The 25,808-nt window shown below is 48.9% G+C and overlaps 1 protein-coding gene across 3 annotated transcripts in view; it reads right to left on the minus strand.

The window, feature by feature from the left end:
* The window catches only part of BOC (BOC cell adhesion associated, oncogene regulated), a 72,444-nt gene extending 50,647 nt beyond the window's left edge, over positions 1 to 21,797 (minus strand). For all 3 annotated transcript variants that reach the window (XR_015240307.1, XM_086675421.1, XM_086675420.1), the window contains exons 1-2: positions 21,658 to 21,797; positions 17,602 to 17,698 (exon numbers count right to left, since the gene is read on the minus strand). The gene's annotated coding sequence lies outside the window, so the exon portion shown is untranslated. The remainder of the gene's footprint in view (positions 1 to 17,601; positions 17,699 to 21,657) is intronic.
* Between the last annotated feature and the right edge of the window lie 4,011 nt (positions 21,798 to 25,808).

The following is a 25,808-nucleotide window of genomic DNA, read 5'->3' on the forward strand; positions in this document are numbered from 1 at the left end:
GGCAGGTCCCCGGCACCCGCTGTGTGTCAGGCAGTGGTTTGGAACCCAGCTCTTATCCCCCTAGAGTCCTGCATTTCCCCTGTGCAAGTACCATCACACTATTTTCGGTCTGCCTGGCTACTAGAACAAAGGCTTCAGGGATCAGGAATGGTGAGGATATTCACAAGGGCACTGTCAATGCGTAAAGTAGTGCCAGGTATTCAGCAAATACCTGTTGAGTGCACCGATAACCACCTGAGACACAAAGGACATGGCAGAGATAGGAAAGAACTCTAGTCATCTAGTCAAGGAGGGAGCTTTTCCTCAGTAGGAGAAGCTGGACATTTAGGAAGCTCTGGGGCTGAAAAGACTTTGATTTACTCTGCTAGGTGACATAATCACCACCAACTCCAATTTAGCCGTCAGCTACAGTCCTTCTCCATACCCTCTCCTCCTGATGATTAGGCAACCAATGCCACCAGGTGCGTATCCACACCCCCCACGTGACTCAAATCCAGACTCAGGTTCTGGGACCCAGAATGAATGACCATCAGGCTGCTGCTTCTTGGTCTATCTGGTTCCTGGTTCCTAGACTGATTCAACCAAATGCTGGGCAAGAGCAGCCCCAACCCCAACATACCAATACATACACTACGCTCTAACAGGCTCATGCGTGCTGACAGGAAATCTGAAGTGTTCAAATGAACAGCTAAGCCTCGGAGTAAAATAGCCAACCTTAGCTGAAGTCAGGGCCACGATGGGACATCAGGAGCTACCGGTCTATAGTTGGCATCTGACTGCACAGTGACAAGGACAAGGTCTCTCCTAGACTTTTCTGCGAGCCAGAAACTCGTACCCTGAACTTAGAAGGAAAGACTTTGATGTAGGACAATAAAAGCTATCACACACGGGGATGATGAAGAAAAAGACACATTAGTAAATAATCTAGAATAATGACTGGTACAAAGTAGTTGCTCAATAAGCGACAACCACTTATTAAATTTGAATAATTCCCTTTAGGGTTACTTTCCCTTTAGGAATTCCCCTTAAGAAAACTTTTCATTAGTCTGATCCTCATTGCAGATTTATCCCTCATATCTCAACAAAGGAGTCTTACGAATAGGTAATATCTCAGGGGCCAGACACCCCCACTTGCTCTCTGGGCATATGCATTCACAACCTCTAAAACAGAGGTGCATACACACACGTGTGTGCACACGTGTGCCCACACAGCAAACAACTCCAGTTCCAACTGAGAAGTGTGCTTCACAACCATGACAGTTTACTTTCTTTCCCATCTGACCTCATACAAACCCACTTTCATCACCATTTCCTTGACCCCCAAATATACACATTTAGTCCGCAGCCCACCCCCACTTTTTCTCAATTACACAGCTCTTTTAAATCACCTAAAATGTAAAATAAATACCCATCTGGAAACCTGAAGCACGCCTCGGTCCGTCTGTCAGTTCCTGCTTCTGCTGGAAGCCCCCTACCCCATCTCCCGTCAGTTCTCCCCAACTTGTAAAGCACAGTGGCCTCAGTGCAGGGCTGGCACATGCAGAGTAAGCAAACACATGGAGTCTTGCCAGCTGGGTCAGGCATCACTATTTATAGCAGGGGCAGAGAGTGGGGAATTGGAGCAGCGTGGTGAAGGGTCAGGAGCAGCGGGGGTGGGGTTAATTCTAGCCTGCTGTTCCCGGGCTCCAACAGCTGCAAAGAGGATCCCCTGCCATTCCCAGGTGCAAGCCATCCTGGTATGACTAATCCCATCACCGCGCAGGCGGGAAACTGAACGTCTTTGAGGGCAGAGAGCCTGCTATCTTGCTCATGATTGTGTCCCCAGCATGCATCTCAATGCTTGGCACGTAGTAGGAGTGCAATCAGTATTTGCTGATTAAATGAATAGATGAGCTCCTTTCCTCCTGCCTACCCCAAAAGATTATGCCACAGAGGGAAGAGGGAAACAGGTGAAGGAGACGTTAGAGAGGAATGCCTAAAAGGGCACTTTTAAAACTACTGGATGGGGGCGCCTGGGTGGTGCAGTCGGTTAAGCGTCTGACTTCAGCCAGGTCACGATCTCGCGGTCCAGGAGTTCGAGCCCCGGGTCAGGCTCTGGGCTGATGGCTCAGAGCCTGGAGCCTGTTTCCGATTCTGTGTCTCCCTCTCTCTCTGCCCCTCCCCCGTTCGTGCTCTGTCTCCCTCTGTCCCAAAAATAAATAAACGTTGAAAAGAAAAAATTAAAACTACTGGATGTTAAAATGTGATAGAAAAAATAATCTAGGGGGGCACCTGGGTGGTTTAGTCGGTTAAGCATCCAACTTCGGCTCAGGTCATGATCTCATGGTTCATGAGTTTGAGCCCCGTGTCAGGCTCTGTGCTGACAGCTCAGAGCCTGGAGCCTGCTTCGGATTCTGTGTCTCCCTCTCTCTCTGCCCCTCCCCGGCTCACACTCTGTCTCTCTGTCCCTCTCTCAAAAAAAAAATAAACATTAAAAAAACTTAAAAAAAAAAAGAAGAAAAAATTTAGGGAAATGCTATGTTACGAAAAACTAATTAGCTTTCTTTTTTTACTACAGGCCTTTTCAGAGCCTTTAATATGCTGTTATGTATCATGAATCACCAAGAGGGGGATAGAGTATGTACTGAAGTCTGAACTCACTTAACCACAGGCCTGGACTTACATGACCACAGGCCCGGACTTATTTGACCACACTACTCTTTTTTCTCAGAGTACCATTAGTGAGGAGAATTTCACCAAATATACTTTGGGAAATGCTGGCCTAAGAGGTTCCTGGAAGATATCCCAAAAGCAACTTGTAAAACAGCATGATTCCATTTTTGTAATTTAAAAAATTGCATTATGATATATGGGGTATAGTTATTTGGAGGTCATGAGACACTTAAATGTTAACATCATTTATGTTTGAAGATTAGGGGATTTGTACTTTTTACATTAAATGTTTCAGAAATATTCAAAGTGGTTAGCTATGTAGTTATCACTTCTGTAATTCAAAAGATAAATTTGAAAAAAAAAGCTATATCCAAGTAGGATGTGATCACTGCTATTTAATGTTCCCACAGGCCAAGGACTTCAATACCCAACAACCCCTTGGGCCATAAAAAGACTGCTCTTTGTCCCGTTGTCGTATCCAAAGAGATTCCTGTGTCTATCTCCAACAATCAACTCCTTTGGTTTGTAAGGTATCCACCAAGAAGTTAGTTTGCTGAAATTATCGTGTTGGGCACATGAACATTTCAAGACTCTCTTTTCCTCCTAAATTACTGATTTCCTAATTTAACTGATTTGTGAATGTAATCAAAATTCATTGAGATGTAGTAAATGGAACCAACCAGGTGTGTTGCAACATGAGATTAAGGCAGATATTTACAATTAGAAGAAATCATCAGTCAGTGTAAATCAAAGAAAAGTACTCGACCATCTGTTGAGTTACTCCATGTGGGACCGTGTACACATGCATTATCTTGTCTAACCTCTAAAAACCCTATCAAGTAGGCGGTACTTCCATCCCTATTCTACAGATGCAGTGATTGAGGCTTAGAGAGATTAAGCATCTTGCTCAAGCGAAGGCTTCAAAGCCAGGGCTTTTCTCCTTCCTCTGACTGTTGGGTCTTGATGTTCCCGGTCACTTCAGGCAGACAGACAATGAACCGTTTTCCAAAGAAGGAACTCAGAAAGGCTGGAAAAAGCCAAAGTCATTCTGAGTCGGAGTCATGCTCTAGCTACTATGTTTTCAGAGGGAGTGGTTTGGCAGGTCCCACACTGCACGCTGCTGCATCTACCTCCTCCTGAAGACGCGTCGCCCCCAACCCCACTCAGAGTCAGCCCTGAGGTCTGAGTGCCTGAATCTCATCCAAAAGTTGGCAGCAGTGTTTTGGGTCTGGATCCAAGTTCTATGCACCAGCATGCAGCAAGAGATAATAAAACTCTTCCACTTCTTAATCTGGCCTCTCTCATCTTCCTCCTGTTGTTACACAAGCATTAGATCGAAGGTTGCCAACTCTGGCTGCACAGAAGAATCATCTGGGGACACTGAAACACACCAAGGCCTTGGAAGCACCTCACACAAATAAATATAAACCCACCGTGGAGGCGGGGGCAAGGCATCAGTATTTCCAACCTCCTTCCTGGAAACTATAAGGTGCAGCCAAGCTGGGGAACCACTGGGTGTTTCTGCCGTGGTTTGGGGGACCATTTTGATAAAGAACGTCTATCAGAAATGCCTTGGTTACATTAGATGCCGTCGTTGGAATTGAGCATTTTGTACAAAAATGTTCCTTACTAAATTATTTTAAAGAAATTCTTGTAATTTTTAAAGCTAATTTTTTTTCGATTCCAAAAATTATCTTAATATATTTTTAAGGAATAAAACATTTTCTCAAAGTTTCTCTTAGATTCCCTCAGATATTTTCTGGACTTTCAGATTCTTCACCCAGAAATAAAAACCCAAGGAGAGGCCACCACTGGAAAGAGCACCTACTTTGGGGGCCAAGAGAGCCTCCGCGGTAGAAAATGAGATTCAAACAGGTTCCTGGGCCACAGTAACCCTTGCCAGTCTGGGGCCATCACCACTACTTCTGGGGCCTGGGACGTTACCAGAAGACAGGAATTTTTGAAGCACAAGCGCATTCTAGTGCTTGCACATCGGAACCTGAAATAGCAGCGAGGACTCCCTTCACAAAGCAGAGCAGTCTCCCGGGGCTCACAGACCACCAGGAAGTGGGACAGGCGTTGACCATCCAGGGCTCCCACACCCACTTAACACCATACTGGACCAGAGGGTTCTGGCTCCACTGGAACTGTCTCGTTGATGTCCCAAAGGGTTAACAGCCTCTAGCTGCCGGCCTTCCCCAAAGAGGACAGGATTTTCAGTATGGTCCCTACCAGAGGAGGAGACAGCTCCCCACCCCAACCCCTCCCCCTCCACGGCCCACCCACTCCAGGAATGAAGCTGCTGCTGCCCAACATATACCCAGACTGGTTTCATCTCCTTCCAAATCCATCTTGTGTCTTAACTTCTGCCAAGAATAAAAATTAAAACACTAACACACACATCATGCGTGCATGGGAGGGGAGGACAGGGCTGGGAGCTTAAACTGAAAAAGAGCAGGCGGGGAGTGGGGCGGGGCAGGTCACTGATGAAAGTCAGGGCCTAGAGAGTTTCCCTGGGGTCTGCCGTAGGCCTTAGGAGGCCCCCCGCTGGCTACACCCAGGGTTGGATCTGAGAGGGACGTGTTTGCAGCATCTGCCCTCATGTTCCTCCAACACCCCATTTCCTATCCACTGACGTCCCCAGCCCTGCCCAGAGGGGCACAGAGCCGCGGAGCTGCCCAGCACTGCGAAGGCTGGAAGTGGACTCCATTCCCCACACTCGAAGGAGCCCCGTTCCTTGCCAACTCCACAGTAAATAACACAGCACTTGGACTGACACGCAGGCCTGGTGGTGCAGGCGGCTTGTGGGCTGTTTGTGGCCACCCAGAGAAACGGGTCTGGGGCTGGAGCCTCCGTTCCCAGAGCCCGCTCCACCACACCCACAGCCCTCGGGCTCCAGATTCCGGGGGCCAGGCAGAGAGAAGCCTCAGTCCAGCTCTCTCGTGTTGTTTCTTGTTGCTGCATTCTTCTTTCCCTCTTCCTAGGCAAAAGCAGGAGCCCCTTCCCTCTAGAATGATGACGTCTAACCCTCCACACGCTCAGGATTCCCCAGGTTCAGATAATCATGCCTTATCCAATTCTGAATCCTACCATCCGCCCACTTTGGGTGAAGTGCTCCCCAAACGGTGAACTAAGCACTCTGCCCAGATGGAAGCCCCCCTCCCTCCCTGTCTCACGGAATGACTTGCCTTACAAGTCAGTCAATGTTTACTGAACACCCATTCGATCCTAGGTCCTCAGAATCCAGAGATAAAGTTTGGGCTCGAAGAGCTCAGCATCTGGTAGGAAGTCACACAGAAGCATCTCAGAGCCCACGGAACAACTGGGAATCATACTTGATTGCCCCAGGCAGGTGTTCCTTCCTTTCCCCACCACTGTGAGGCGGGTGGGGACACTGGATCACACACATCTTCTTGAAAGAGCAATCTTGTGGCACCCATCCTTGTCCCATCTGGCACATAGGATACTCATGAAAGCAAAGTAAAGCACCTCGTTGTCCTGAAAACGGTGATGATCTAGATGACGGGTAGATGGGGTCCATGATACGATTCTTTCCGCTTTTGTGTGCTTGAGTTTTAAATAAACAAATAATAATGAAACTTGTTTTTTTTTTTTTTTCCCAAAGGATAACTAGAACTTCTCAAACCTTCCCAATCCCACACTAACTTCCAGGAACCGCCTCCCCACCCCTCACCTAGCCACTAACCTCCAAATGTCCTCTTGGTTTAACCAAACAGCATTTTCAAAAGCAGGTTTCAGTGAGTGCTCAGGTTCTGGTGGAGGAGGGTTGTTCTTTTTGACCTTGAAAGTCTCCCCAGTATTGGGCCAAAGAGGCAGCCCCATCCCTGAAAGGGGACCGCTGGCCACAGCCATGGGAGACCTGCAGAGCCCATCTCCCTAGCTCTCTGGTGCAGAGACCCAGAGCTCACTGACTATCCCCCCATCCCCATGCCCTCTGTCTCCTTTCTGGGGTTTTCTGTCCAGAATGTGCCCTCACCAGCAATACGTCCCCAACTTCTCTGGCTGGCTTTTCTCTGACTGCAGAACTAACCAAGTGCAGATGCCTCAAGGTCCAGGAAAAAAAGACCATCAAGAAAACTGGTTTGAACTTCTGAATCTATCACTTTTCTCTGGGCCTCCATTTCTTTCTCTACTATAAAATTCCCAAGCATATCATAATTGACAAAACTCTTCTAAATAGCCAAATGCTCTAAGAATATTGGCTCTTGCGTAAGAATTCCAAATTGGCCATTTATCTCAAGCCAAAGTAATAACGATGATGATGATAATGGGGAGGAGGAGGAGGAGAGGGAGGGGAGGGAAGAGGAGGAAGAGGAGGAGGGGGGGAGGAGGAGGAGGAGGAGAGGGAGGGGAGGGAAGAGGAGGAAGAGGAGGAGGGGGGGAGGAAGAGGAGGAGGGGGGAGGAGGAGGAGGAGGAGAATGAGGAGTACTCAGACCAAGCACTTTTCTAATGAGAGAATGAAGATAATGCAATTCAATGTGAAATGACCTCTTGTCTGGATTTCAGAGATATTCATAATCTAGGTTAGAAGTGTCTTGTGGGCAGCAGGCTCAGTGCTCAATAATCTGTTGACTGATCAACTGAAATTTAGGCCACTATTTCATGGTTTTGAACGTGTTTTGGGCCTACCTGGAAAGTGCCTGAAGAAGCATAAATAAGACTGCTCTCAAGCAAGGCTAACTGCTGGCTGTATGAAATGAAACCTTAAGCGACTGAAGAGAAGCAGTCTGTGGGCATGATGAGGTCCAAAGGATGGCATGCTTCACACTAGGGAGACAGCTCAGACCCTCCATCCTGGGGCAGCGAAACATACCCCATCTTGTCTGAGATGCAAAGAAAGAAGGTCTCACTGCCTTTCCCCCATGCAGACCGAGGATGTTAGCACTGGAATTTTTGTTCATTTCCCATGCGGGGAAAATTAGTTCTGCCTGCTTAGGATTCCAGCTCAATTTGGCATGCTATTCCTCTACACTTTCTGACTCTGAAAGCACAGTTAATAAGGAGCCTCCCTGTTCCACTACCATTGAGGCTGGCTTTTTCTAAAGAGGGCAGGAGAGTGGCAGTGGGTAAAACTGGGTTTCTGCATATTGCTCTGGAAAGTACTAGAGAAGACCCAGACTGCACCAGAGACTTTCTTCCACGAACACTTGCTGAAGCTCCCCAAATTGAGTAAAGCCCATGCTGTGCCTCCTTGAGCATCCCGTACTAACAGGCAATCACATCTTGGGAGGTCCTGGCACGATCCCCACTGTATAGAATGCCATTCCTTATCCTAAAGGTAATTTAAAAAAAAATTTTTTTTATCAATGTTTTTATTTATTTTTGAAGGAGAGACAGAGCGTGAGTGGGGGAGGAGCAGAGAGAGAGGGAGACATAGAATTTGAAGCAGGCTCCAGGCTCTAAGCTGCCAGCACAGAGCCCGATGCGGGGCTCGAATTCACGAACTGTGAGATCATGACCTGAGCCGAAGTCGACACTTACCTGACTGGGCCACCCAGGCGCCCCAAGGTGATTTTTTTTTAAATGCATCGTAGGGGTGCCTGGGTGGCTCAGTCGGTTAAGGATTCAACTCTTGATTTCAGCTCAGGTCATGAGCTCATGGTTTGTGAGACTGAGCCCCACATTGGGCTCTGCACTGACAGCATGGAGCCTGCTTGGGATTCTCTCTCTCTCCCTTTCTCTCTGCCCCTCCCCTGCTCTCACTCTCTAAATAAATAAATAAATAAATAAATAAATAAATAAATAAATAAATACACTTTAAATGCATTGCATTTATAAATTTATATTTTAGTAAAGGCTATAAAATCAACCTTCCCGAGATTTCCTCCACCCACAAATCAGTAGGAAAAAACCCCAAAACCCAAATGCTTTAGCAGATCAGATATTTATCTCTTGGTTCAGGAAAAGTGCCCCAGCTACTAGACACACTCTACTTAGCATGTACCTACAGAAGCTGCTCTGGGATTCTTTTCCTCAGGACTCTCACTATACCTCCTGTGGGGACAGAATGTTAGGAGGGAAGCAGGGGTGAAGGCTGGGTTTGGTAAGGAATATGGGGCCCACACTAACATGATTCAGCAGCTCTCTGTCATCTGCCTCTTTGGGCAAACTGAGGCAAGGGCCAAGGGTCCCCCTGTGTTGATGGTCAGTAATCACTGTCCCAGCCTCCTAGGCTCTGGAATGAGACCCAGGAAGACAAAAGGCCAGGACGCTCTACCCTGAATCCATAGTTAACAACAAAGTCAAGGGCAGTTTGCCTGTAGAGAGTATCCTACACTCCATTGCAATTGTGCTCACAATCTTAGTGGCAAACGTGGGACCGACACTATTAGTCTCTACTTGCACCGGGACAACTCGGCAGAGCCAATGTATGGCAACCTGGGGCTCTTTAGCGAGTCACTGATCAGGATACAGAATGGAAGGTGGCGGACTGGGTGAAAAAGGAAAACCAGAGGAGGACGGGCTATGGGCATGGACCATCAGCATGGAATTTCCATAGTCCAAAAGCTGACCTTCCAGGGGAGCCAGAGTCTTCTTGTTCCTTCACTGTGAACTCTGACACACCTGGCTGGAGTCCTTCAGCACGAGAGAGTTCTAGCTGACCTCAGCTCGGTGTTTATTCCAGACAGGAAGCAACGAAACCTGGGGTCTAAATTTCACTTCCTGTTCCCCAGGGTTGTAACTCTCTGTACCTAGTAACCGCCTTTCCTCAGTCCCTGAAACTTCTCAGCCAAGTTCAACCAGATAACCCACAGGACCCCATTCACATGTGCTTTCCTTCCCCTAGCTGGGGCCCTGGTTTGAGTGGGATTTAAGGGGCTCCCTCCTTCTGCTTCCATTACAATATCCATCATTACCACTTATTCCCCCAGAGCGCCTTCCTGTTTGGAGTGACTGGTGAGTGCACGGAATACTGAGGTTCCTGCCTCCAGCTCCCATGGAATCCTGGCTTGCCAGGCTGACTCAGGAAGGAAACCTCTCTGGGCAGGGAAAATGTTCTCAGTCTCTCTGCTCCCTACCCATCTTCCTCCCAAACGACCACAAAACAGGCCCCAGTGCTTGCTCTCAGGGCTCAGCGCAGACACCGCTGGGACCTGCGCAGGGCTGACAGCAGCAGAGGCTGGGGGACGTGTGGCCGGCCAGCGGATGTGGGTGTGAAGGAGTGCTGCCTGCCTGGGGGAAGCTCACTTCCCCACCCTCCTACCCGGCTCCAAAGCAAGTAAAACAAACTACTGAGGAGGAAGACAAACAGCCCCATGTGCTCCTCCTGCCTCTACTTAGGAATGGGACAGGAAGGTCTGCACAGCTGATACTTCCAGATGTGGAACCCAAACACAGGCAGCTCCTGACAGTTTACTAGCCTGGGCTAAACTCCGGTAGCACCAGGGTCAGGCATGTTCACTGGGAGATGACGAAGGGATAGGACCCGCTGGCTCTGGTCAGCTGGGTATCAGCACAAGGCTTTGGAACCCTCCCCTGCCAACCCCTCTTACTCCAGACACATGGATGTACATGGGGGAGGGGGAGGGGACAGAAGGTCATGTTTAGAACTGGAAGAGTTTGCCAAGTAAAAGAAGCCGACCTGGAAACACTATACATTGTGTGATTCCAACTACATGACAATCTGGAAAAGACAATCAGTAAAAAGGAGCAATGGTCACCAGGGATTGGTGAATGGAAGGAGGGAGGGCCTCATGAGTGGAGCACAGGAGATTTTTAGGTAGCGAGACTTGTATTCCGTATGACACTGTAATGGTGAATAGTTGGTCACTATGCATTTGCCAAAGCCCATACAATGTATAATACAGTCGACGTAAACCATGAGTTTTAGTTATTGATAATGGATCTAGGTTGACTTATCAACTGTACAATCGTAACAAATGTATTGTACCAACATCTGATGTCAATAATATGGGCACTGTTCTGGGGGTGAGATGTATGTGGCAACTCTATATTTTTCACTTAATGTTTTCTGTAAACCTAAAATTGCCATTAATTTTTCAGAGTTAAGAAATTAAGGGGCACCTGGGTGGCTCAGTAAGTTAAGCGTCTGACTCCGGCTCAGGTCATGATCTCACACTCTGTGGGTTCAAGCCCCGTGTCGGGTTCTGTGCTGACAGCTCAGAGCCTGGAGCCTGCTCCACATTCTGTGTCTCCCTCTCTCTGCCCCTCCCGGACTTGTTCTCTCATTCTCTCTCTCTCTCTCTCAAAAATAAACAAACATTAAAAAATGTTAAAAAAAAAAATTAAAAACTAGAGGAGGAAGCTCAAGCCTTCAGTAACCTGAGATGCTGCAGATGTTGGGTCTGGGGATCCTGATAGTGTAATTTCTCAGGCACATTTGTTGTCAGCACAAGACCTTCTGGGATCTTTATCCCTATTTTTATTCTTCCTCAAGCTTCTAAATCTAGAAGCAAGTCAGAAATGACTGAGATGCAATTTGAAGTCAGAACTATCTCCCTCTGGGCAGACACCCAAATCATGCTGTCCCTTGTACATGGCTGTCAGCTCTCCAGCAGCGGAGACCATCTCTGTGGCCTGAGTGCCTAGCATGGGGCCCGACACCCACCAGGCCTCCTGCGTGTAGGGAACAGAACTATTCTCAAATTCATCACATGCTCCTCATGTCCCTGGCTTGTGGTTCCAAACCCGATTCAACAGAGCTCCAATGCAACTCTGGTCCCTGTGCTACCGGAAGGGAGCGGTAAAATGGATTGTCCGGGCACACTTAGGAAATCCCAGGTGAACAACTAGACTGTAGAGCTCTTGGTGGGATGAGGGAATGAGCTGGGCTTCTCCACGTCTCCTAGCCAGCCTTAGCACAGTGCTAGGCATAAAGTACACACTCAACAAATTCTTGTGAAGTGAGTGATGAGGAAGGGCAGAGGAGACAGCCATTCTTATGCTCCCCTTACAGCTGGCACCTGTCACATCCATGGACCATACTGCAGTCCATCGCCTTGAGGAAGAAAGAAGAACTGGGCTACTTCTGCCGTGGCCTAGCACACAGCTCCCTGGTATTTCTGAAACAGACACTCAAACAGTATTAGAATTCTCTGCATCACTCTCCCACACACTCCCCTATACATATACCCAGGATGTATTTTTCTTATATAAATCCATATGTAATTATTTACTTTTGTTTAAAACTCGTATTGCACTCCTTTCTAAAAAGCCCTGCAGACTAGTGGTGGTGGTCGGAGGTGGGGAATTGGGGGGACAACACCAATTACATACCCAGTTCCATTCCAGGCACTTGGAAGACAGTGGGGAAAAGAAGTCCCTGGCTTCATGGATCTTTCATTCTGGAGGGGAAGTAGGCAGTAAGCAAATGAACAAATGAACACCTGTCGGGGAAGTGGTAACTTCGAGGGAAAATAAATTAGGTTGCAGGGAGACAGAACCATGAGTTAATAAAGAGCAGCTAGGTTCAGGTTCATTGCAGAAGGCAAAGCAAGTTGCTCAGCTGGGGTGGGGGGGGGCAGCAAGGAGGCCCAGGTGGGGGTGGGGTGGCCGCGGAGTGGGCTGGGGGAAGGTGAGGGCAGAGCTGCAGGGGGTGGGGCTGAGGGCACTGAGGCTTTAGTTTTTCTCTGAATTAAACAGGACTCCCTGGAGAGTTCTGAGCAGGGAAGTGACCTCCTCCGGTTGCTCTGGGCTGCTCTGCTCTGCGGGAAGTTGAGCTTGTAGACAGACTAAAGTGTATTGAGGTCGGGGCATGGGAGTGGAAGCAGGGAAAACCCTGAGGAAGCTACTGTAACAGCCCAGGTAAGAAGTGATACAAGACCAGACCAGGGTGGTAAGAAGTTGCAAGATTCTGGATACATTTTCAAGGCAAAGCCAATATTATTTGCCAATTTAAAGTGCAGTGTGAGAGAAAGGCCAGAGTCAAAGAGGACTCCAAGGTTTCTGGCCTCACTGGTAGCATGGAAGGTGCTGAATTGGAGAGAAGCAGAGGAGGCAACTGGGTGAGGATTCTCTTCCTACTGACCAGGTCTGAGGACTGGTACCTAAGGGCCTTTCCCTATTGTGGGCTCCTCTGTCCCCATCTTCTCATTCCTGTATCTCTGCAGAGCCTTCAGCAGTGGGCCTTCCCTCAGTGCAGCCCTCTACCTACTCACCCTTCTAGCCACCCGATTCCTCAATAACCCCCACTTCCACTGCTCTTCTCTCCTATTCTTTCCCTTCCTCCTAAGAGCCGCCTTCTACTGAATGCTCACAATGCAGTTAATATGCATTATATGCCATATCTTGCTTCCTTTCTACAACCTTAAGAGATTGGATTCTCAGGGTCTAGATAACTAGTCCAGGGTCATACACCTAGAGATTGGCAAGGCCAGGATTCAAACCCAGGCCCGTCTGGTTCCAAGGCCCACACTTAACCAGGATGCCACACATCTCCAACCTGGAAGTGGTCCTGAAATGCCGCTCCCTCCTGAACAACCTTCTAATAAGATTCTCCTCTGTCCTCTTAGAGGGGATGCCCCAGACACTCCCCAGATTCCTCTGTTATTCCTCTCTCAGGAAGAATGGTAATCAGGATCCCCTGGCCATGAGATCTTTTCCTCTCCCAACTCCCAACAGGCCCTGAGACCCCCTCATTGCCTCTTGTTGCAAGAGGGGGAAAGACAGCTTGTCCGGAGATGGGGAAGGCTTTCTGGTAATAGGATGAATCACCTCTAGTCCAGGCTCCTGCCCTCAGAAAACAGAAACCCACCCAACCCCAGAAGCAGATGCAGCCCATAGGCCCACACTCTGACCTCTGGCCAGTTCCCAGCATGCCTTGTCCCCTAATTCATCTTGGGAGAGCACAGATGCCAGGGGACTTGGGATTTTGATGTGAGCAGAAACATTCTCAATCCCAAGCGTTCTCTTGTGCTCTCTCTCTGCATCCCAATAGTGCTCTAAAAGGCAGCTCTGTGGGGACAGAGGAGTAAAGTTTCATTCAGTTTCTGGGACTCCTCTCAGTTACCCGACAAGTTGGTCACATAATTGTTTCTTTCTTTAAAAAAAAAAAAAAAAAGTTTATTTATTTATTTTGAGAGAGTGAGCAGGGGAGGGGCAGACTGAGAGGGAGAGAGAGAATCCCAAGCAGACTCTGTGCTCTCAGCGCGGAGCCCAACGTGGTGCTCGATCTCAAGAACTGTGAGATCATGACCTGAGCAGATATCAGGGGTCAGATGATCAACTGACTGAGCCACCCTGGTGTCTTGCATAATTGTTTCTTAAACCCAAGTGTCCTGTGTCGTTCCTCCTCCCCCCTCCCCTGCCCCACCTGGCTTCAGGCTATCCACATTTGTTAAAGAAAAACAAGCAACTAAGAGCAGCTATGAGTCCACAGCCAAATCTCCACCACTCCCCTCAGCCAGTAGGGAGAGGTCTGTTGTGCTCTCCTGCAGGTAACTGCCTGTAGAATTCTTTCCGCTGGCTGTCCTGGGAGTATTTGCCTGGAAGGTACCATCTCCTGTCAGTTACCTGTCTGTCAGAGCTGCTACCTCCTTCCCCAGGCTATTTTTCTGTACAAGCTGCCACTTCTCCTGACCAGTAAAAGTATCTGCTGGGCCAAGCACCTTCTCCCCCTCTCCCCACTGAGGGCACAGAGGACCTGCTTGATCAGACTTGCAGAAACCCAGGGAGCAAGTGGGTTCAGCCGGCATCTACAATGGACACGGAGGCTCAGACAGCCCGTTCAGATGATGTCCTGCGAGGGGGGGCGAGGGGAGGGGATTGGGGAGAGGCAGGAAACATGTTCCGAGATGAGACCCAAGTGCAGGCGGCTTTCAGAACTGTCTGCAAAGCCTGACGGGAGCTGCGTGACAAAGCGTGGCTTCCCCTGTGCTGCTGCCCCGGTCAAAACCTTCCAGCTGTGGTCCCAGGTTTCAGTTCGTGTCTCTTAAGGCAAGCCTCATAAAGGCCCCCACCTGCCCCTTCCACTTTGTTAGTTGAAAAGGAAACAGCCCCAAGCTATGGGGGCTCTGCTTAGGGGGAGAGACTGGGCATTTTCTTTTCCTGCAGAGCCTGAGTTTTAGAGTCAGCAGTCTTGCAACGAAACCTTGGCTCTGCCACTTAATGGCTGTGGGGGCAGAACAAGTCACTCCAGTGCTTCAAGCTTTGGCCCCTTGTCTGCAGAACAAGATCACACTGCCTGTCTCCACAGGACAGTGGGGGTGGGGGGTGCAGGGAGAATGCCTGTGGAATTAGCACAGGGCCTGGTACACAGGGCCCACTAAAGGCAGCTATCATTCTCCATGTCTCCGGAAGGACGGGAGAGGCAGGTGGGGCTGCCTCCTTGGCACTGGCCTTCAAGGATCTCAGCCTGCCCTCTAGGTCCACAGCTGATTCCCTGAGTGACGAGGTGAGAACAGTAATTCTCCCCTCCTGTGATAAAGGGTACCTGCCACTGTGTGTGCTCACCCTCTTGAGGGGGTCTCACCGCATAAACGCAAGGCTCCGTCTATAAAATCGGGGGGGGGGGGTACAAAAATGAACTCCTTCACAACACCGCCCTCAGCAACCTGTTCCATTTTATTCACCACTGCTCAAGACTTTGGTGGTGTTTCGGTGACGGGGCATTGGTTGCCAACCTTCTTGTTCCCCTTTGGGCAGGAGAGCTGAGCTCCCCCACTCCTCCCCTCTCCCATTGTCAAAGACCACCCAGTGAAACTTGCTGGCAAACTGCCACAGTCCAGACAGGCGAAAGCTGGGCCCAACCACCCAACCTCCATCTCTGTAACACAAGGCTACAGAATGCAAAGCACCTGATTGTGAGGCTTTCGCCTGAAGCTAACGCAGCCTTCATGACAGCAGACCGCCAGTGGGCTCAAGGAAGGTTGCAGGTGATTGCTTGGAGGGCCTGCACACTGGAAGGGTCATTAGAATCTAACTCTTGGCTATATGACACAGTGCATTTTTATGTAACTTGTTCACTGCAAGACATCCACTCGCAATGACAGAGGTAAACAACCGTGAATTTCCATTGCTTTATGTGGTCTCACTGTGCTGACTGACTGCATTATGAAATCCCCCTCACGTGGACACAGGTACATAAAAAAGGCAGAGCTACCATAGCACTGCTGTGGGCTGACAGGTATTAGCGAGCAGAGAGAGTCAAGTAGCAGGGATGATCTGGGAAATAATTAAGAGCAGCCTCTACTTTCATAGAAAAGTAATAAACCCAGAACCCCCCAATTTTCCTCTCCAATTAACTGTGACCCATACCTAATAAACCTGCTGTGATTGTAATGTTAGGTAAACTCAGACTAGTAAAGGCACTTGGCTGGAACTACTCTGGAAAAATCCTGGCAGGACCAGGGAAGGTGGGGGAGGGTTCTGTTCAAGAGTCCAGTCCAGCCCTGCCTGGGGGGGACCTCCAAGGTCAGCCACCTCGACAGGCCCTTTTCTTCTTACCTGTAGCTCCCATGCTTATGATCGTTACCTCTCTGCAGCCAAGGAGGTTTTTATTTGTCCCTAAAACAAACACTTCCTCACTGGCTACTCTGGGAGTGATTTCAGAGTTAGCAAACCTAGTGCAGACAGTAGAATAAAGGGCAAATGAAATTCAAAGGTAAAAAGCTGAGTTCAGGCATGTGTTTCTAAAATTCTCAGCGGAAATCTGACATAGATGAGAAAGAAAAAAACAAATCACACGTTTCTCCTTTTCCCCCCCGAAAGCTATTCCGTAACTGGTTTTACAAACTTGTCTAAGGCTCGAATTTCTGAGATTTGTATTCAATGAAGAACTGCCTGTTTTTAACTTTCCTGAAACTAACAAAACTACCCTGAACTTGCCATCGCCTGTCTCAAGACTACCTCGGCCTATCATCTGCTGAGGAAAAGTGAGTCTTCAGGGAGAAAATAATGAACAGCACCTACAAGCAGAGGTCACAGATGGCAGACCAGTCCCATCTCCGCCTTTAAGACATCATCTGAGACGCTGACTTTCCTCCCTCAAGAAGCCTTTCTTAACTGACCCTGTCCAAGTACTGTAACCCTACAGGTTGCACTGCAGCGTTGCTTTCCCTTCAGTGATGGAATTCTGGACAGCGTGGGCTCCAGTATGGATCCCAGGTACACAGCAAGTACCCAATAAAAGCTTGCTGAGAGGATGAAGGCTCCAGCCTACACACACATCACCACCCCCGTCTTGTCCAATGCCATCCAAACTCATTTTAGAGAAGAACAAACATTCCTCTGCCATACTTTCTGCTGTTCAGCTCCTTTTGAGTTATTTTTTTTATTCAGCCCCACTTACCCTGGCCATATTATGTGCTTTCCTGTTACTTACCAGGAGGACTAGTTGAGACTTTCCTCAACATTTTCTCTGGCAACCAAATGAGGTTGACTGTGTATTATTGGCTCTGATCTTTCTCTTATGATTTCCTCTGCTGCCCAATAATCCTATCCCAAACATCAAAGAGCTTCTTTGAAGATAAGGCCAAATTCACCATTAGGAAAGGAGAATTATTATTTCCTAACCTTATTTCAAAAGTCGGGATGACACAGAATCCCTCTGGGTTTTGTGAGATAAACACTGCCCAGTACAGCAGATCACAAGGCATTCGCTGTAATACCACTGACAGAGACATAAACACAGGGCTCTCCTCACCCAGACCTAAGCAGGACTTTTCCACAGGAGCCTCAGACTCCAAATTCCATAGTAAATGGTTTGTGGCCAACATGTCAAACAGAGTTGCCTCAAGGAAAGGGAGATTCACACAGCCACTCCAGGGGAAAGAGGTCCCCATAGGCTCTGACTGAAAAAGCATCTGAAATGAACTAGCACTGATCTGTTTGGTCCAGATTCCACTCAGAGCCAGACCCTTCCTAATACTAAAGGATGGAGAAGTACTCTATCCTCAAGTGGCAACACAAAACATGAAAAAGTATGACTGACCCGATAGGCCAGAGGTATTAGACTGTGGGCAGAAAACCTCACCTGCTTCTTCTACTTCATGGCTGCTACCCTCAGATGGTGTGAGTGTTGACAAGACTTCATGGGTCATGGGTTCCAGGAAGTTCGTGCTGGGACTGGGGAAAAAGAGAAGTGTCTTATCTTTTGAACAACAAAATAAACAGCTCTGGAGTACTGGCTTTTCATAAGGTGCGGTGCTATAAAGCATAGTGTTTCCTTATTAATCCCTTTTATAAATAAGAAAACAGAAAAAAACAGTTTTTCTGAGACCCTAGTCTTCCTTAAGTCTCCAGTTACCTGGCCCCTTGTAGAAACGAAATGAACAATGGATTAAAGGATAATGATCACACTGAAAAAAGTCTGATCTTATAAAACCATTACCTTTGCATCCGGCAATCCATTGTTATCAATACTCATAAACACCTCTCAAGAATACATTAGGAGGTCTCATACAAAGCAAGGTGGGCTTATAGGAAAGGGGTTTGGGGTGTTAAGGCAGCAAGCAAGGAATGAGTCCAGCAAAAATCAAGGGTCAGCTACTAGATAGGTTTGGGCTGGAGCAGAACGTTCCTAGTAAGGTATTAGTATCATGAGGTGGGACAGTGCCACGTGTGAGAGGGCTAAGAAATCTGGATTGTAGACTTAGGCTGTTTTTAAGCTGGGTGGTGACTTGTTTATGGGACTGATGGAGGACGGATGGTGTGATAGGTAGCCAGCGGGGAGTCTAGCACCAATTGTCAAGGGCAGGAAGAAGGATGGTGGTAGCAGGCATGGAAAAGAGGCGATAGATGGGCAAGCTTGGAGAGGGAGGCTAACACAGTGGCAGTGGGGATGCAGGGATCGATTAGTTGGTTCAGTGGTTTGAGTCAGTGTGAACGGAGTCCACAGGAAGAGCCAGGGCTCCCACCCAAGTTTCCTAATCCCCAGGGCAGTGCCACTTGTGATGGATCCTCTAACCCCTACTTCCTGCCCTCCTCCTCCCCTTCTCTACCCATTACCAACCCTGAGGGCTCCAAGGAGGCAAAAGCCCTATTTAGAGAGGCTTTCTGTAAACACCGATTTGTAGATTAAAAACACCCTCTTCCATTCCACCTCCCTCAGTCCCAGATATTTGATTCAGCCTCATAAATGATGAAAATACTACACGTAAAGACTCCATGTGGGAGCACTCTTAGGATTTAGGTTGTTCCCACCAATGGAGAAGTGGGCTGGACATATCTGTTCTCTGTGAGTCTTTGGACAAAAATCTCTAGATGCTTCACCGTTGACTACAAAGAGGTCTATACTTTTATCACAACTGTGTGAAAAGTACGTATGCACATGGATGAAAATTGAGTTGTGCTATTGTATAGGAATGCGGGTCACTCAAAAAACCATTTTTTAATTATTAGTAGATGCTGTGCAATAAACAAAAATTGGGGGCAGGGGGGAGGATTTAGTTTGGAGAAATACCCTTTGACTAAGAAAGTTTATTCTCCTGGGACAAGACAGCTCCCAGCCCAGGGTCTGGTATATTAGAAATGTTTGCTGAATTGAAGTATGGAGATGACAAGAAGTTGTAAATGATAAAGTTATTAGATTTTTTAAATGTAACAAATCACTTTCTTTCCTCTGCCTTCCCAATTTCCATTCCCTTCCCCTTTCTCTGATTTCTCCAGAAAGCAGACTTCAAATGTATAATATCCTTCGATGCCAAGTTAATACTTCCTTACTCAGAGGCCAGAAAGTACTGGACATCAATTAAGTGGTGCATTTGGCTCTTCTTCAGCTTCTTCCTACTTGTTTGAAAGACAGACAGAAAACCCCTTATTCATTAACCCTATCAGGGACTTTGCTGAAATCTGAACCCAGACCCCATAGGGTCTCGTGGAATACTGTGACCACCAGGCTCGCTTCTTGTCTTCTTGCTTAAACCCTGGGGGTCCCTGAGGAAGCCCACTGAATTATTTAATGAGTAAAGTCCCCTACTCCTTCTTAGGGAATGGAAACCACAGATAAGTTGCCGAAGAGAGGTAGGAGCCCAAACACTTCAAAGAGCACTTCAAAGAAAGGAAAATCTCCAAATCCATTTGGAGGATGGAAAGGAACATAAATCACCATCTTATCACAAGCTGGCAAACCAATCAACAGCTAAGCAGGGTCCTCTGTCTCCCACCCACACCTATGGCCAAGGAGCAATCACCACCGCCTCTAGCAACCTCTCCAGAGTAAAGCCAAAGCCTGTGTCTTGGGCAATTTCTCCTGAGGAAATGTCTCTTGCATTCTCAGATCTCTTGAAAGAGGATGAAAGGGACACTGTCTGAGTTCTCAACCCTCAGATTTCATAGGAATAGACAGCCTCCAGTCTCCTGAAAGGGCCAAACTGAGTAATAAAGGGTGGGGGGGGGTGGTGGGCAGTGTCAGCAAAGTGGCACAGTGAGGCAACTCCTCTTTCATTTCTACCTCTTGCATAAACTCACTGTAAAACTCATCTGGCAGGAAAATCATAACTCCACTGCTGTTTCCACCCTGCTTCTGTCCCACTGACCCCAAGGTGCTTCAAGATTACCACGGGAACCTCCTGGGTTTCAATTATGAGACCATTAAAAAGTGCCAATTATAAGACCTCAGAAACGTTCTTGGGAAACCTGGTACACACCTCAAAACAGCAAAGCTCTTGCCTCAGATTCACTTTAAGTAAAGTTCAGAAAACAGGGCGCCCAGATGTATAGGTGCCCCAGCCCCCACCTCAGTCCAACAAGACTGTGTTATAATATCGTCCACGGTGACCTTGAGGAAATGGAGATTGATTTATTGGCTGTAACCAGAGGGACGAAAAAAACCATCACAGAGCTGAGCGGTTTAGGGCCCAGTTGTGGAATCAATCAAAAACATTTGCGTAGTCAAGAATTTTGAGAATCCCATTTATTCGATGTCCAGCGTCTGCAAAGTTCTGGACAACAAAGAACTAGGTGACAAATGTGAGCTGGGCACAGGGTAAGGGGGGTGGCCCAAGGGCCTGGAAGTCACTCAGTCCAGTCAAAGAGGTAACTGAGTCAAAAAGTTCTTGGAACCCATTTGAACTTGCTCAGAGGGGGTGGGGGAGCGACAGAATACCCCACCACGCCCATGAAGTGCCTGCTTAGGATTACTGGTGTGTGGTTTGGGTATTCTTAGCTCCACTGCCACATCTCTGGAAGGACTCAACAACCTTCCCAGTAACCCTGCCACTGCCACCCCCATCCCCCAAACAAAACCAAACAAATCCCCCAAGTCTGTCTGCCCCCTGCCCCTCCAAACTGGCCCATCCCCCGGAAGAGCTAACTAACACTTGGCCCCCTGAAGCTAAGCCAGGCCTTCAAAACCCCTGCAGAAACTCGTGCCTGGGTCGCTCGGCCCTCCCTACGGCCCCTTCCCACCTGTTCCAGAGGTTCATTTCCCCACCTCTCACAGTTACACCGGCAAAACCTAGGAGCACCACCCCAGGCGGACGCCGCGCGCGAGAAGGAACGCTCACGCTCCCCACGCCCAGCCCGGGGCTCCCCACGCCCAGCCCGGGACACCCCACCGCAGCCTCGCCCCTCGCGCCCCTCCGCCGGCGATGCTCTCCTGGGGCTGTTTCGCTCGGGTCCGTTCGGCGCCTCGTTTCGGTGTTCCTGGCCAACGCCCAGAGGATGACCCGCTCTGCCGGACAGGCCACCGGCTTCTGCCGCGGGTTCTGCTTCTCGCCGTGGCCGCCCGGCTCCCGGAGCAGGAGGCCGGGTGTCAAGCCTCCTCGGGGCAAGTTTCGGAGGCGGTCCGGGCCCCGCTTCCACCCGACAGGCTTCCGGGAACGACGGCCACATCGCCCCGCAGGGAGCCAGATGCGGCTGCCCGGGCCGGGTTGCGGCAGTCCCGCGGCCCGCCTCGCCCCAACTCCTGCGTCCCCGCGCCCCGCGCGCCCGCCTCGGCCGCAGCCCCCGCGGGGGACCCGCTCCCGCCGACGGCGCTCCCTGGGGTTCGCCGGGCCTGCGGCCGCCTCCCGCACCCCCGCCCCCACCAACTCAGGAACACAACTTTTTGCGAAAAGAAAACAAACTTCCGCGACGTGACTCACCTCTGGTGAGGCAGCTTCTGGGGAGGGCGAGCGGCGTCCGGGGCCGGCGTGGCGGGCGCGGTGGGAGCCGCACAGCACCGCGCCGAAAGGACACACAACCCGCACGGTGACACCAGGGGACTCGCAAAACCGGAGAGCGGCCGCCGCGGGAGCAACAAAGGAGCCCCGGCCCGAGAAGTTGCCGGCCGGGGAGGGAGGGCGCGTGCGGGCGCGTGTGGCTGTGGCGGGCGTGAGTGAGTGAGTGTGTGTGTGTGCAAGGGTGAGTGTGCGTGCGCGCGCCCGGAGGCTGACACTGGCGGGCCGGGGCTCAGGGTCCCTGCGGCAGGAAGCGGGGGTCGCGGCGGCGGCGGCAGCAGCAGGAGGACAAGGCAGGGGACGCCGCGCCCGGCGCACCCGGTCCCTCCATATGGAAGAAGCTTTTTTGGATGACTGAACTCGCAAACAATTCCTTCTTTTGCTTCTCCTGCCTAGGAGCCTCCCATTGCCGCGCGAGGCGGGGAAGGAGGGGGAGCAGAGGAGGCGGGGAGGAGGGGGAGGAGCAAAATGGAGCAGAGAAAAACTCTTGGAAAGGAAAGGAAGCTGGAAAAAAAAAGTCCCCCAAACTCAGTTTTTCTCCTAACGCCCATTTTCTTTCTGTTGAGCTCCAGCCCGGAGCTCTTCCCCAACGTCTCTCTTTCCCATTCCAAGAGCAATGTCCTGTGCCTTCCTCCCGCCCCCCCCCCCCGGACCCTCATTTTCTCTTTAGCTTCACCTCAGACCCTTGCTCTCATATGCTATCTTTCTCTTCTCTCCCCCAGGCATTTCTCTCCAAGACTTTTTCTGACACCCCTCTCTCAATAGTCTTCATTCTGCAAACTATTGGATAAGTCAGTAAAAGCAAACATTCCGCAAACTATTGGATAAATCATTAAAAGCAAACTTTGTTATTAAACGCCCCGCCCCCACCCCCCAAGTGGGGCAGTGGTTGTCAAGAAATGATGAAGAAACCAGTTTTGGGGGAAGCCCCCACGCCACCTACGCCGACCCACGACCCACCGGGTGGGGTTGGGAGGGAGGGATTGCAGCGTCCTGCGTTGACAGCGCCCTGCCCTGACCTCCATTCATCATCCCGGGATGATGAAGCAGGAAAAGGATTCCGGGGAGGCGGGGGTGGGGGGGCGGGGTGGGGAAGGGAGGCATAGTGGCGGTAGAGAAAAGTTGGTTACCTCTGTGTGTGTGTGCAGGAGTGTGTTAAACCCTCGCTTTAGTGCTGGGCAGAAAACAATTCAGAGTAGCGGTTCTCAAACTTGAGCTGCATCAGAGCCTCCTGGAGGCTTCTTAAAACAGACTGCTGGGCCCCGCCCCCAGGTTTCTGATTCCGTAGGGTCTGGGGTGGGCCTGAGAACTGGCATTTCTAGTAAGTTCCCAGGTGATACTACTGCTGCTGCTGCTCTGGGGCCACATTTTAAAGACACCGTTCTAGGGAATGGGGAGGTCAAACATAGGCTGACTTGCTGGCAAGCAGCTGAGGGATGCAAACCGAGATGGTGTAGGGCCATTCGCGGCCATTCGTTATGCTGCAGCTGAAGAAACCAAGATCCAGAAAGGCTGAGGCATTTGTTCAAAGTGAACCTCAGGTCTGTGCCAACGTGGGAAGGGAGCTGCCTCGGAGGTGGTCGCGCAGGCCAGCAGTGGGAGTTTGAGGGTGCTGCTGCCCCTCTGGCAGGAGAGCTGCCCTGGGAGTCAGGAAGTCACGTGTGACTTTGATAAAGTCCCATATCCTTAAACCTCTCTGGGCCTCAGTAAAAATACATACTTTACACTGAGTTTATGACTTTAATAGAATCGAATCAAAAGGTGTTTAAAAGGGCAACATAAACATTTTATTCACTATGCTTTACTGCTTCCCCTCCCCCCCCCCCCCCCCATGTATTTGGTAATTTGGGCAGCCAGGCTTTTGTTGACTTATCTGGTACTTTCAACAATGTGTGCCTGGAATCTTGGGCCTGTCCTGGTGGCAAAATGAAAAACGGGATGATCCACCTTCAAACAAGAAGGTGAAAAATACAATGAGCTCCCTCTTTGAAGGGGGCACCTGTATTCTTTCCTCTTCTTTCTTCTCCAATTCCCTCCCTCATTTTTCTTCTCCGGTAATCTCCAGCATTCTCCCCCAAGCTTTCTCCAAGACCTGTTTTTCTCCCCACTCAATGACCTTGTTAGCTTCCACTCTTACTGTCCTCCTCCCGTAGCACAATTCAGGACTACAAGGCCTGGAGTCCGCCCTGGATACACAACTCTTAATTCCCCAAGGGGAATAGGTCAGCAGCCTCCACTGCACTGGAATGCTCCCTCTCTCCTAGCCCCAGGCAGGGTATTCAGCTATCTGTTTTTCAAAGATGACTCCAAGTAGTACCATTTCCACTGGCATTGTGGGATTCCAATGCAAACACCATGCATGAAGTTCTCAGATCGATTCTTCTATATTTCTATACATACTCTTCATTGCTCAACATCTCAAAGATGTCCCTTATCCCTTTACATTGTCTTCTTCCTCAGACTTTCTCCTAGCATTCTCCATTCTCCTCTCTGGGTCTCGCACTGAGCTCTGAGTCAACAAGTCAGAGCACAGCAGAAAACAGAGAAGATCACAGTCCCTACCAACAGTATTGAACCAGGATAAAGACCCTTGTACTTCCTTCCATCCCAGGCTGTTCACATGGCTGCTTGTCTTTCCCAGAGTTTAGACAGAATGTAGATCACAGTTTAACTGAGAGGGTTTAATTCTGTAGTGGCACCACGCACATTGTTGGCACCTAAGAAGTGTTCGTTGTTTTCATGGTTGTTTGTATTAACATAATTATGTTTATTATTATTATTCCTATAAGAACATTGAATCTCTGACCTCTCCCCCTTTGTCTGGAGCAAGTTCCTTGTCTAATTCTCTCCTCCCCTCTCTGTTAGTTTCCCTATGCTAACCCTCCCCACCAACACTAGCTCCCAGCCATCTCAAAACAGAGTCTGGGCCGCGTAAGGTGCTTTCTGCTACTCTCCAGTCCGTTCATGGTGATTTCCCTTTGGCATCTTGCTTTCTTGCGGGCTTTCTGGCCTCCATCACTTTCATTTAGCATGAAAGTGATCATCACACTTTTTTATTTTGTGTGGGGAGAAATTTTTTTTTATTTATGTTTTTATGTTGGGGAGAAGCAGGCAGGGACTATATCTATATACAGTATCTGTATCTGTATAGTACTGTCTCTATATAAGTCACTATATGGCTAAGACTGTTCAGAGTGAACTAGAAGGAATCCCATTGAGCGACATCAAGAGAGGGGTGTTCCTCTGCAGTGTGCTACAGACTGTCTACCCGTTAACGTACAAACAGAGAACTCCTAGGTTGTGAAGCATATCTGGAGAGGATTGTACTGAAAAAATTACTAAGATGTAGACAAATAGGGACTAATTTGTAGACAAATGTGATAATTTCCCCTCTTTTAATATAAATCTGTCTTCCTGAGTATAAACCTGTGTTCATTGAAGAAAATTTGGAAAATACAGAAAAGCACAAAGAAGGGGGAAAATCATCTTAAACCCACTACCTAGGGATAACCCCGTTAACAGAGTGAGGTATTTTTTCTGGTCATTTTTCTCTCTTGTTTTTCTTTTTTTTCCCTCATCAATACCAATACATACTTTTCTATACTGAGTATATGATTCTAATTGATCAGAATTGGAAGATATTTAAAAGGCAACATAAAAGATACCTGTATTCAACATTTTATACTTTTTTTAAATGCATTTGGTAATTTAAGCAGGAGCCAGTTTTGCTGTTGATTTATCTGGTCCTTTCGTATTTTACAAAATTGTGTTTATTGTATATAAAAGTTGTTATCCTACTTTTTAAATTTAAATTCTAGGGGTTCCAGGATGGCTCAGTCAGGTAAGCATCTGACTCTTGACTTTGGTTGAGGTCATGATCTCTGGGTCATGAGTTTGAGCCCCGCATCAGACTCTGCACTGACAGTGCAGAGCCTGCTTGTGATTCTCTCTCTCTCTCTCTCTCTCTCTCTCTCTCTCTCTCTCTCTCTCTCTCTCCCTCTCTGCCCTTCCCTTGCTTGTACTTATGTTCTCTCTCTCTCTCAATATAAATAAAAAATAAACTTTAAAATAAATTA

The sequence above is a fragment of the Puma concolor genome, chromosome C2, assembly GCF_028749965.1.
Source record: "Puma concolor isolate L17-30 chromosome C2, mPumCon1.1.hap2, whole genome shotgun sequence".
Lineage (NCBI taxonomy): Eukaryota > Metazoa > Chordata > Mammalia > Carnivora > Felidae > Puma > Puma concolor.